The 14431-nt window shown below is 39.8% G+C and overlaps 1 non-coding gene across 1 annotated transcript; it reads left to right on the top strand.

The window, feature by feature from the left end:
- The first annotated feature begins 2233 nt into the window (after window positions 1-2233).
- Window positions 2234-2307, top strand: trnan-guu. Its single transcript has one exon. It is a non-coding gene; the product is annotated as a tRNA-Asn (tRNA).
- Window positions 2308-14431: the final 12124 nt, after the last annotated feature.

Raw genomic sequence — 14431 nt, 5'->3', positions numbered from 1 at the left:
ATACTACAGATACATCCATAATTATTATAATGACTCATTAAAGAAGACTTATTTTAACACTTAAATATCATAAATGGGAAGTCTAACTAAAAAAAATTATATATTTTGAATTTTATTCGAATACAAATACTTTGTTTCCCTCAACAAATACAAATACCGGATGCTTTGCATCTATCTATCATTGTAAGCATTGCAAGTGTAACATCTTCTAAACATCAGTGTGTTACTATGACACACTATCTCTGTGATGACTCGTCTTGCTATCCAAAAAAAAAAGAATACACGCAAGTGCAACGTGAGACCTGAGTGTGATCGGCCGTTCTGCAGCAGCGTAGCCATAGTTAGTAACTTACATGGCAGCCCGATTAATTCAATCCTCTACCAAAGTGCAATGAATGCAAAAGGTCAAGCTCGGTGCACCTCACTTCATTATGCCGCCGTCTTAATCAAATGCATTTCTTTTACTCTTTCACCCACTCCATGATTGGATGTGTCAGATGTGCACGGAACTGATGAATGTTATTCTCCCGGAGCCGAGGCTCTTGTTAAATAATGGCCAACATACCTGACTAATGAGTGCAGTCGAGGTGAGAGCTTCTTTTCGTCCCTTACCTCGCGTGTGCGCGCGATGAGAGATCTTCATTTGGAGTCGTGATGATGATTGATACTCCTCGGTCCAAACTTTCCCACCGGTGTCTCCGCACTTCATGATTACTCACCTCTGGTATTAGTAAGATGAATGGTCTTCCCTTGTCTAGAAACGGATGGGTAATTTTCTTCATACGCTCACGTGCAAGAACCTGTAGGGGGAAAAAAAATGACTAAGAGGAAACGGTTTAACAGTGATTGCTGAAAATGCTGGGGATCATTATTCATGTTTGCTTAAGTTGCCACACTGTAAACGTCGCCTGTTACTCTCAAATCTGTGTGTTGCATCGAGATGAGAGGCTTTACCTTTAATTGTGGGTGTTAAAGAAAAAAAAATACCTAAAAATAACCTTCAGGTGCAAACATTTCTAGTTATTTTGCACTGTAATCTCTTGTGACTGCGAGGACTCGGGAAGATAAGAGAGTGGCCACAAGAAGGCACTGAAGCACCTTGTGACTCTCACCTTGTTCTTTATTACAGAGAAGAGCAATGGCAAGAAGGCTTTCTAGATTATGTTCTACAATGATCTGTTCTTGTCCTTTAAAGAGAAGAACGAGTGCATCGGTGCATATTTTCTGAAAAAAAGAGAAATAGAGAATATCAGAGCTTATTAAGGTAGATTCTTTTTGTCAGAAATTCAAATGATCTCTCTCTCTATTTTTTTTTTTTAGTTTGAATGTTTTCTTTGTAATTGCTTTGGTTGTTTTCCCTCAAAGTCTGTTTTGAGTTATTGACCCAGAGCCTGAGGCGAGCGGTCCGACAGCGGTTCCGTTTTTAGCTGAAATTGCTTTGCTTGCCAGGTAACGTCAGGCCGCTGTGAGACAACAACGGTTCACAAAGCATCCATTTAGATTTTTTAGATTCAGTGTTTTTCGCGGATGAGGCTCGATATAATTTGCTATTGTTTCAGCGTCTGCCAAACGTTTCTTTTCTAGTAGCAGGCGTCGAGGGGAAAATAACACTTGATGGACCATCTATGGTCAATTATCGCTTTAATCAGTTCATAACACCGACAAGGCCGCGATGGATTTGTCAAATTCTGCTTTTATAATCTCAGGAGTCATGTGCCGATCGATACTGAAATATCGATACTTCTGATACCAGGCTACTTTAGGCTCTAAAATTGATTCTCAAATCAAAATATCGATACTTTCACTATTTCATCATTCGAGGTAACGTAGGAAAACAGTGGAAAGTAACTAAACTATTGAGTTGTGGCAACACAACAAACCTTGTGAAACACAAACTCAGGTTAAACCCCAACACAGAATATGATGATGAGGAAAGAGTCACAATTAAGATGCAAGTTTGCATTTTATAGTAGTTCTTAATTTTTATGGTCTCATCATTTTACCTTTTTGTGTTTGAAACAGCATTTTCACATATTTTGTATGATTGTGTTCGGCTATATAGTAAATGAGGCCTCTACTTCAATATAGTTCAGAGTTTAACATAAATACATAAATAAATGACTCTGATGTCTTATATTCTTTATTAAACTATGGTTTGAAATATAGTTTCAGATTTACCAGACACATTAGGGTGGATTCGCACAAACTCAGTACATCAGTGAAAGGACTTTAAGTCTCTGTGGCGCAATCGGTTAGCGCGTTCGGCTGTTAACCGAAAGGTTGGTGGTTCAAGCCCACCCAGGGACGTATGTTTATTTGAGAATTTTCCTTATTGTGGGATGAATACAGTCATATCTTATCTGGTTGGATCAGTGTCGCCGATATCAGGATGGATTTTACTCAGTATCGTATCTTAAAGGAAATCGGTGATATTGAACATCACTAAATCTCACGGAAGGAGGAACGAAGAATTAACCAAGTAAGATCTATTAGAAGAATGCAACCAGACTCTGTAGCCTGTCCATAGTGAAATCAATACCAGAATAAGTAAATGTACAAGCCTTTGCATGTAGCCATGTGAATAACGCCACTTTTCTTTCACGCCTTCATCTCCAAGTGCAGCAGCATTAATTGTTTCTAGACCCGCTCTCCTGTTTCTGTAACTGCTCCCGTGGCCGCTCAGTCCTCCTCCTGTGGCCTTGCTGCACCGGCTCACACACACCCTCACGTCATCACATTCTGCCGTACTCACAACCTTGTGGGCCGGAGAGCGCGCACTGTATCTCATCAGAGAATATTACCCAACACTCAGAGGACAACATTCATCAACGTCACTGAGCTTTTGCCAGCAGTGCATTTCTTTCTGTGGATGCCCCGAGTCCATTTCAGTTGTTCCAGCAGCGCCGCAGGGTACCTTGCGCGACCCGTGATACTCCGGCAGAACACACACACACCGTATCTCTTTCAAGGTTCTTCAGTCCTTAGTTTCTGCTGATATCGGCCAAATATATGAGGTATTCTCCTGTGTAGGGGCATCAGTTTTACTCTGACAATAAATACTGAATAGTAAAAAAAAAAAAAAATAGAAGAGGCTTTTTGTATGTGTTGCTTGTTAGTTGAAGTTGTGTGAACCAAACTCAAGAGTAAAAGTGTGGTAAAACAAAACAAAAGACTGGAGGCCAGATACCTTTCAACCGGCAAAGACTTACTGGTGCTGCCACAAACCGAAGCATCAAAGGCAAAAGAGCGCTCGACTTCGGAAGGTTTTCTCACAGATTTAAAAAAATAATAATAACTGCGATAAACCAACACAGAACGTGGCACACTAACACACCACAAACACAACAGCCTTAGGGTACGTGGCTTTTCTCAGTATGATAAACTAGACAACAATCCAAAAGTTTTAACCCAACAAAATTTATGTAAACACATTGTAAACAATATCACAAAATAATTTTGAAAATGAATGTTATTCTGCTTCACATTTATGTTCAAAAAATGACAGAACATCTGCCCAACGTGGTTTAATAACGGAAATGAAAAAAAACTGAAAAATATGTGAAGACAGATATTGACCATTACTAGCCCTTGGGCCCACGTCATCAAATACAAAGACATTTAGTGCAACAGGCAAAGTAACATGGGACAAAACCAAAATGAAATGAGTAGTACTGTAATTACTAGTGCAATAGACAGGACAAAAAAAAGGCCGGAATTAAATCAGTACTATACTTTCTAGTGCAATAAATAAAATAAAATGTGACAAAACATGTCCCCATTAATCATACAGACTTCAACCATACAACATACACTGTAGTGGAATCAATCTTGGTTAAAAAAAAATATAATAATTTTCCCACATTTTGAATTTGTCTGTGTGCCGCTGACTAACACGCTCCCTCTGTATCCTCTCACTCGCTGCTGTTCTTCTTCACCTCACAGAATTTGAGCTGTCAGGAGCTCAACAGCGCCCCCCTGCCATCAGTATATCACAATAGTATTCCCTGGTCAGGAGCGGAACTGCACCAATAAACAGTATTCAATGAGAGTAAGCGCAACGAGGGAGCGCGGATTACGAGCGCTGACGTGGCCCAAATTGTGCAGCCAGGCCCTAGACTCATCCGCATTCCAGCTAAAATACAACCGATGCCAAAAGCAAGAGCAAAACTTTGTTGGCACTTCTTGTGTTCCGTACGGCTGATGTTCCAGCCTGCTAAGCTGTTGAGTCCCTTCAGAGATTAGATGGGTTTTTCATTTGCTTTCCCAATTAAAACAAACATCTGGACGGAGTGCAGTTTGACAAAATACAAAAATAATAAGTAATACAAATGGTCTAAAATCCTAACGTCTGAGAAAAGCGCTACCCCTGCGGAGCAACTTGTCCACCATATGTTTGAAACTGAAATAAAAGCGCCTTAACACAAGAGGTTTTTTTTGCATTCATTAACTTTCATAAGCAGGTATACCATGTAATGTTGAATGGTAAGCCCACTTAGTTTGCAGGAACAGCGTCACTCATTATATCAGGACACAGGCAGACATGGTGTAAGCACAGCTGTGGGGTTTGAATGTCATTTAGCGTCTCTTAAGAACAACTGTCGTCCAAAAACACCCTTGGGAATTTACAACAATCCCACTATCTGAGAGCGTCGCGCAAGAGCCACAGCCAACACACAAATGCAGGGAAAATCGCATTAGCTACTAGAGAGCCTTTGATTTAAGAAGCACAAACATTTACGCTCTGTCGAGGAGGATGGCATGCGAACACAAATCATGGCATCTGATTTATTGTTTGAAATTTAACCGGTGAGCTCTGTCCTTGGCATTTTAAACGCTGTAGGTGTAAATCTTGCATCTAAATGAACAAAAAGGAAGGAAAGCGTTAGAGCCATGATAAATAGAGGGAGCTTAAGTAAGGCTAAGATATTCAAAAAAAAAGCCTCCCAGTTCATGCAAATGAGCTACATGGGAACTCATTTGAAGGCACATAAGAGACAAGGATAGGAAATTGCAGTACATAGTGTATAAAAAGAAATGGATGCATTTACGTTGGAGACTCACAAGAACGCATGCAGCTGTTGCATTGCACTTTTTTCTTGTTCCGAACCACTGCGCCAACGTTGGTTTCGACTACAACTCATCTCTCTTTTACTCCTTTGCCCTTTGTTCTCGCTGATCAGGCAGCTAAAGGTCGAACTGGATCTGGATGTCTACACGCAGCTAGACCAAAGCCAATTTCAGATGCGTCAGTGGAACCGATGCTGCCAGCTTCCCCGTGACAGCTTGAGTGGAACAGCCTCGGCCCTCGTCTCAGAATCACCTCTGCTTATTGAGCGGAAACTGTTTGTCATATGTGCCTGAAATGCGCTGTCAAGCCCTGTCAGCGCGCATCCATTATATTTATTACATCATGATTATTATTAGCGTCGTTACTTTTCTCGTTTCGAGATCTGGTGCGCGCTGCTCTGTGATTTCCACATTTCCGGTGGGTCTCGCTCAGTGTCTGTGTCTTAAGAGTGGACAAGATGATGCTAAAATACTGAGGATGAAGCTACAATGTCCCAGGAAAAAAAATGCAGCATCCTCACCAGTAAATGATCCCTGCATTAGACGCTGAAATAAACAAGCATGGTTTTTGTGTTGCAGCGTAGAGCCTGTTAGTCACACTGCTATTTTTCACTTAGCAAGATGTTTGGCAAATGTAGCACTTTCTCAGCCAATCCTGCAAAGAGCCGTACGGTCGCTAACGTTTGAGTAATATATAGTATAAAGAACAGGCGTCAATACAGTGGGGAAATACCATAAAGGTGGTTTACTACCTGTGAATGGGTTGTCCTGTTTTGGTGTAACAAATTAAATGGATATTGACTTTGGCTGAAAGGCTCAATTACTACTGAGCTACTTGGCTGAACATACAAACGTTTGTAGTTTAATTTGCAACAGATAAGCAGTTTTAAATGCACACTATTTGAACGTGTGAGGAAACACTTCGATGCCTGCTGTCCCTTATAAGCTACAGCCTCGCCCATGAAGCGGCTGGGTCGATTAGGGGTTGCACAAATTCTGTTGTTTTTTTAATAGTCCACCTATTAGGAGAAAGAAATGCTTTGCACCAATGAAATCTATATTCTTGACGTGAGTACAGACAGCTCATGTGCTGCATTCAGTGGGCTGCAGATATGTATAGCCTGTATGAAAACAGGCTGCAACTCAGCACCATCAATAGCATTTAATAGCACTCCACAGCGTGTTGTAAGATGGGATAGTGTGACTGAGTGAAAAAAAAAAAGTTCTATATTAAACTCAGCCTGGTGCTATTTATAAATATACATTGTTATTTTATTATTATAATTTTTCATTCAGTATTAAGTTATTCAAGTAATACGCAGGTTCATTTTTGTATGTTTCAAACATGTGCAACAGTAGGGGGGGCATGCAACCTGACAAAGACAGCGTGCAACATGCTGCCTCGTGATTGGCTCAGCAGCGGTAGGGGCGTGTCCTGCTGTGTGCAGGTGGCTTAGATTGACCAGGTGAGTGTTGACTGAACTTCTTCTGCCTCCATTAAACCCTTTGTATACATTTTAAAATATGTTGGATTCATTTTAATGTGTATTTACCTATGGGTTATGGACCCTCTAATCTATGGTTTGATATCTTTCACTATGAAATCGTTAGCAGATGCCTTTTCAGTGCATGGCAGTAGTATTTGTGTTGTATTTCGGGACTGACTTATATGTTTTGCATGTCACAGTAGAATGGGCTTCGACTTTAGTTAACTATTCGACATGATGGCAGGGCAGTGAAGTGGCCAAACTGACGACTCAACTAGCCGGTACAACCCCTACGCTGGTTGTCAGTGGACAATCAATGCTCTGAATAACCCTCTTCTGCACAGCCTACCCCAAAACTTCCTGTAAACGATCTGTAACTGATCTGCTACCATCGGAGTTCACCTAACTCCTCACCTAGCTAACATTTATTCCTTAGTTTCACATCCTCCACCAATGCTTAAAGTTAATGTAGCTTTCTCATGCTACTTATTTATTTCTGTGTTCATTGAAATACAACTTGTCGTTTTAATTGGAGCCTGCCAGCCCTCTTTCAACCAGACCTAAGACTGAGCATGCACCAACTGCACTGAAGTCATTCCCCTGCCTCAAAAAAAAAAAAAAAAAAAAAAGACAGTTAGCGACACAAGCACAAAGTAAACTTTAAAGCATGCAGTGATGTATGTATGTATGCGGGCCGCTGTGTTTTTGATGCTGCTCTGTTGCATTAAGATCCATCCCTCCATGCCCATACTGTACGTGTCGAGCTGGAGCTTTTCTGTGGCAGAGGGCTTCTGCAGAGCACGGCGGTGTCACTGGGGAGCTGTGATCACACGGTCGCACTACAGACAGCGTTCTGCGTCGCCCCCCGAGGAGCTCATTCAGCGTATTCCTGCATAATTACCTCAGAGTGATTACAGAAATCAATGGAGTACTGCCACTGCTGAGGGCACTTTCCCAAAGCCAAAGCAATCACAGAATATATACCTGTCCAGCTTGCTTATGTAAGACTTTGTAAACACTCCGCAGCACACTTAACACACTGCAAATCACACACACATTTGAACTCCCGCAACCTGTTGCCCTGGGCCTCATATAGTTATAAGAAGTGGAAGACTGGGAGCGTTTGCAGCATTTTATGAAGCCCCGGAGACGAGCGTCAAGATGCATCCCTCCATGAAACCAGCAGCATTTTTTATTTATTTTTTTTTATGAGATTTGTCACCAGAGATAATGACTGAGAGCAGAGAGCCTCCTAAATCATCTATCCTGAGGTTTGAGTTAGCAAAAAAAACCAAAAAACAAAAAACATTTGTGTTGTTTCTAGTTGATTTCTCAAGAGCCCCCGCGACGCAGCAGCAAACAAAATGCACCTGATGGTTCTTTAATTTTTTATGCCGTTGTGTTGACTAAAAGTAAATATAGGAGCAAAGCATGACCTTGACAGTCTTTCTGTGTGTGTGTGTGTGTGTGTTCTTGTACAACCATCTTTCTGAGGACCAGCTTCATGTGTTACACCATCCAATTGAGGACATTTGTGCAAAGTGAGGACATTTTGGCCACTGTGCGTCCTCACAAAGAAAGCCATGAAAAAACGTGTGTGTGTGTATGTGTGTGTGAGAACATAGGAGTGACGACATTTGCACAAAGTGGGGACATTGTGGCCGGTCCCTCACTTCTTTACTTACTATAAAAAATTATACCGGCTTGGTTTATGCAAGTTCGCCCCTCTTATCTATTAATACAGAGAATTCATCCCTGGATCAAAAAATCTGGCAAAATTGCATTCCTAAATTGCAGTAAATCAGCTGGTGTTCAGTTATATCATGCAACTGCAGGCCAGCGTTTTGACTTGTATCAGTCTTCCTCAGGGCCAGGTGCAACAAAAAGCAGCATGTGTGTGTTTAACAGAACCATATGTAGTTTCCTTAATGTGACCAGAGCTTCACTGAGCTTCTGTAATTCTATGGCCGGTGTCATTTTTGACATTTTAACTTTTTATCCTCCCCATAAAATTAATTTAAAATCACGTTTGTGAATTCTATATGCCATTTTAGGCTTTTTAAACTGCTTTTTAACACAAATTTAACTTTAGTTAGGGGCTAGCGAATGCATTATGCCAATGAGCGTCCTCACAAAGATAGCCATACAAACAGGTGTGTGTGTGTGCACTGTTATATATCTTTGCGAGGACTACTTTGCTATCATCGGAGTGAGGACATTTAATCCTTTCACCAAAATATGCTGGATTCATGTCAATGTATAATAACCCAAAAGCTTGAATAAATAATGTGTAATAATGTGTATTTAAATACACATTATTACACAATATTTATTCCTCTTAAAGTGTGTTACTTTAAGTGGACTCTCAGTTGATGCTTTGCTTATTGATGGCAAGAAACTGCCACACTTTGTAATGAGCTTTTGTTGGCTCTCACTGACACTTTCCGAGAAAAGGAAATGAGTAGGTACTCTATAGTAGTACGTCACGGTGCGTATGTGTCTTTGTGGGAGAGTACTACAGTACAGAGTGCAGTTTTTACCCCTCAGACCTATGATGTCCTTGACAAAAAAGTGAGTCACAACACGGCACAATGCATCAAAAGATGAACAATGTTGAGAAAAATGTGTGTGAATCCATCAGATGCTATGCAAGAGCACACACTCGAGGTCACCTTCTATTTTGGCATCGACACAGCTCTGGACGTCCTTTATGAAAATACAGCTGGTTTGGTCCACAAGAATAATCTTTTCTCTTGGGATGAGCGGCAAAAGTCTGTGTTTTCATCCTGTTATATACACAAGTAAATAAAATGAACACCGGCATAATAATAACTTTAATGGCTTGATAGTATGTTTTTATTTAGGCTGACAGATATGGATGTTTCATCGAGACAAATTCAACTCAAAAGTACAAAGTTTTTACAGAAACTGCTCATCAAAAGGCAGAGAACGGTTCAGCTTTGAGATGAATCGATGGATGTAAACAAGGGTTTTTTCATTCATATTTGGCCAATGCCTCTGCACAGCCTCCCTTATAGCCTGTTTTACTACAGACTACTGACAGTAATGTATAAAAATGAAGCTGAAAGCATTCACAGCAGTAGATTCTAGTGAACACATCACTGTGAAATTGGATCATTCATTTACGGTATGCGTGCATCATTTTTCAGCCGAAAGGTAATTTTAAGGCAAAATAACACGGCTACCTCTCCCATATTGTGTTCCTATTATTCTATTACAAGCCATTTGCGAACACCTATTCATTTGGGAGATACGCTACTATTTGCATTCACAATAATGTGACACTTGTCAGGACGGCCATTCATAAAACAAAGCTTTTTTTATTTTTTTTTTTGCCTCAAGCGCCGATGCTGTCACTAATGCTGCAACGTGTTTGACGTACGATAATGACTCTGGGGGAGGTTGATTGTGTTGGGCCCTGTCAAAGAGTCCTGACAACACACTCAGAGCAGAGGTCGGAACCATAATTGGAATTTAGGAATATGACAAGCTCGGGGCAATCGGCTAACCTTGGACTGAAAAGGCGTCTGGGGAAGGATGCCGGGAATATCAAGAAGGAGGTTAACACAGAAACACAGAAAGAGGATACAACACATGCTTGTACTTCACTGCAGGTTCAAATTATTGATGATTTTGTTATTTTCTTACTGTAAAACATTACTCTTGACTGGATTCAAATGTTGGTGATTATAAGATGCTACTGTTTTCATGTTTTGTTTAGTTAAGATCTGAGAGTCTCGGGCATTTAAGGCATTTTACATTATTAATATTTAAGCCATTTACACTTTAAATTTTCAAGAAATCTTAGTCATACACTTTATTTTTCAGCAGTAGCTTTTCTTCAAATTAGCCCTGAGCAATGTTGGTTTAGCATTTGTGGCCGAGTCTGTCTTTATTAGGCTGGGTTCATGCAGGCATAAGTTATTATGTTAGCATGTATCCAGTGTAACGCTATGTAATTTCATCTGACTAGTTTTGGCCTCAGTGTTCATTGCCATATGTTATTTTTAGCTGCTTATGCTGTTGAGGGTAACGAGTAGAGATGGGTATTGGCAAGGACTTCACGATACGACATGAATCACGATATTTGAGTAATGATATGATATTGTGATACTGCGATATGTTGCAATATTCCACATAGTTGACAGAGAAATTTTAAATGCAGCTTAAAAATACATGTTGCATATATGTATATCAGATGACAGTGTTAATTCATTGGACAAATTGAGTCAAAAACAGCATTTACGGACGTCCTTCAAGATTGGCCCAAAATGTGACTTTTTCTTTTTCTTTTAAAATCCGATAATAAAATAAAATTGGTCAATATTAACCTCCTGAGACCCAAGCTTTTATTTGGTATGCATTTTTAATTTCACCATGGTATTTGGGATCAGTAGGACCTGACACGTACAAAAACTAAGCATCATCTTAGAACAAGAAGTAGCAGTTTTTGGAAAAAAAAAACTATGTGGACACTGGGATTATTTCATTATTTACATTATTAAGAAGTCACCAATGTGTGACAGAATATAAAACTTTTTATTTTAATACCTGAATTGCAAACAATGAAGTCCCAATGTCCTCAAACGAGTACTTGCTAATTAAATTGTTAATTTGTTAAATTTGCTGTCATATCAAGCTAGAAACGTCAATAAGCATAAATAAACAAGTTAAAATAAATTTGCTATGATGAGACTAGACAATGGGTTTAAATGAAGCAGAATAAGCTGCAATAAAACCTAAAACTTAAGGGTCTCAGGAAGTTAAAACACTCAATATTGATATTGTATCGGAAGAAACAATATCGCGATATATTGCCTTATCGATATTTTTTCCCACCCCTTGTCGTGAGTGGCTGGATTTTTTCCCACCTGGAAAAAATTGTGCGAGTTGAGGGATCTCCAGTTTATTAAAGCTCTAATTAAGCTTCGACCAATTAATCCTTCTTCATCTGAAGTAGATAGAGAAGACCTACTATTTGGCAGAAAACTATGCAACTTAATTTCAGCTGAGGATATTCTGAATGCCATTAGAACTGACAAATGAGAAACTACAGCAAGACTAAACCAATGACAAAAGAGCCCCAGTTCACGATGTCCAAATACACAAAGTATCCATGATGAGGCAATCACCTGAGGCATGTAGACAAATTCTGTAACAACACATGAATTAATGCCTGATGATTAATGAATAAAGCTCACGGTTCTGATTCAGTTTAGGAATCGACCTCTTTTGCTTTAGAATATTACATTTGCAAAGAGATAAAAGGGTTCCCTGTAACATTGAGCTCTTTTTTAAAACAAAGAACATTTATGGCTTAAATCATCTCTTGGCACTCGGCCTTCCTCTCTGATGCTTCATCATTTGTTCTCTTCAGTCGGCAAACGATGACACAGACTTGACAAACAGCCTTCGATATTACAAAAGCGCACTTTTTCATTTTACATGACACTTTACAAATGCCCTCTGCTTTATCTCCGGCTACAACACGGGTACATTATTTTAACCTGCTATTAATTGAATTTGCAAAAGTGTTTTAGTTTAAAATGCACAACGCATTGTGCCTCGGTCCCCCCCCTCCTTCCCATGAGCTAAATTATTAACATGATTTAGTGTAACTCTGCCTCTTCCTCTCTTACTCTTCCTCTATCCAGAGCAGGATTATACAATGAAGTTCTTTAACCTTCAGTCATAAAGCACATCAGTCAGGTGCATTTGTTTACCCTCAAATGATGAATGCGTTCCATAAATACTATCATTGTGACAGGGACAAAGGAAAATGGCACAAAGAGAAAAGAATAAGCCTTGAAAATAGGTGAAATGCAGTTTAACGGCATGCACTGCATGACAATACTAGACGGCTGCTTCAGCGTGACTCAGAGGTATTGTTTGGAATTTTTAGAATGGCTTTCATCAAACCGGGAAGATAACAATGGGGAAAATATGGAATATTGATACTTGATAGAGTGTCTAGATTTGAATTTGCATTACAAAGACTCGGAGCGTTTTAAAAAGATTAAGTCGCAGCGGACGCTGGGGGAATGTGAGTCAGTCAAATCATCTGCTCAACAGCTGTGCACAGTCGAGCAAAAATTTAGATTCCTGCCAATCTGCTTCACTCTCACAGCCCTAACAGCCAGTAAAGAGACAAACAAGGTATGTTACAGATGAGCTTTCCTTGTACTTGGTTTTGGCAGCCTGTTTGTTCAGCTTTGTCCCGTAGATGAACTGGTCCTTAATCTACCTTGAGGAATCTTATTGAAAATTTCCCTCTGCAGGTTAGTAAGAGGTAGAGTATTATTGATATATTACTTTAATACCATTAAACCAGAACAGGGTGGTTATTTTGGCTTTATTTTATCGTATTTATCATATTCCTGGATTAAGAACGTCATTTAACTAATATTCTGTTTTTCCTCCGATTTGTCAGACCCTCGGGGAACAAAAAAAAAAGAAAAATGTAGTTTTGTTCGGAGGATTTAGCAGCGAACTTTGATTCCTGTTCAGTGTAGGAAGTTTGTTTTCGGTAAATGAAATCAGTCATAGTCAACTGTACCAAATAAAACATGCAAAAGTAAGTTGTAAGTTAAAAGTTTAGCTATAACTTAGATAGTGTCAACTACGTGCATTTACATGCTCTTCGGATTTCATCGCCTGCGCAGTTAAGTCGTTTTTCAGACGTTGGAGTGTTAATGTGCAAACAGGATGCAAAATATTTATCTTTTTTTCCAGAGGGTTTTCAGAGACACATTGGAAACTGATTTCAGTATTTGTTGGACAACAAGCAGCTGACTAACGGCGATTAATTCCAAGCATATGCATGTTAATATCTTTAAAGTGTGGTGCTTGAGAGATAGAAACATATTTTGCAAACAGAAAAAACAGTTACTGAAGTCTGACATATTTCTGTGTAAACTGCGACGACTCAACTTGTACCAAAGCACACAGCCACTAAGTGGTCGAAAGGGACGGGAGGAGGAGGAGCTGAAGATGTCGAGGTTTTCTTTGGACATGTGAGATGGTCCAGCGATAAAAGAGCTATTCACACAAAACCAGTTTTATTTGTAATAATCACGGAGGTGATCTTAATCTTGTCCGAAGCGTCCATGTCCGTGATTTGTAAAGTACAAATTATACTGCAAATCACCTGAACCCTGTTTCTTGTAACATGTGTCGTCTGATAAAACAAATCCAGTGAAATCTCTTTGATGTGGGGTGGTGATTTTATTTTGTTTGATTCGCAGCCTTTTTCTGCCCCTTGTCTTGTTAAGAATTATGAAGGATGTGCTGTACCAGTGTTAGGGTGCAATGTCGGGCCAGACAGATGAATTCATTAAAGCAAGCATGTAGGTGGAGCTTATTTAAACACCACCAAGTTGTTCCTAATTTCTTCCCTGGGATCAGCACGGTCAAAAATATATTTTTTATTTATTATCCATGACAATTTGCAACATAACTGAAGCCTAAATTGTCCCGACATGCAGTGCAGTGAGGCGGAAAGTTGCAGAGACCTAGGTATGGATAGTAAATTTGAGTAAAACACATTTAGTTTGTTTATCTCACATAAATGCGCTACATGAAACGTAGATGTAGAGGCGGAGGGGTGTCATCTCTGAATCACAGGACGTCCCCAGGTAAAACTAATCCCATGTAAAGTTTAAGAGGTCAGGTTGAGATGGTTTGGATATGTTCAGAGGGAGAGACAGTGAATACACTGGTTGAAGGATGCTGTGTTAAACCTAACCCTAACCCTAAAGCTAAAGCTAAACCTAACCCTGACCAGGCAGGAGGTCTAGAGGAAGACCAAAGAGGAGGTTTATGGATGTAGCGAAGGAGAACATGAAGGTAGTTGGTGT

This window comes from Mugil cephalus, chromosome 18 (assembly GCF_022458985.1).
Source record: "Mugil cephalus isolate CIBA_MC_2020 chromosome 18, CIBA_Mcephalus_1.1, whole genome shotgun sequence".
Lineage (NCBI taxonomy): Eukaryota > Metazoa > Chordata > Actinopteri > Mugiliformes > Mugilidae > Mugil > Mugil cephalus.
The sequence above is the reverse complement of the archived record's forward strand: the minus strand, read 5'-3'. Positions and strand labels throughout refer to the sequence as shown.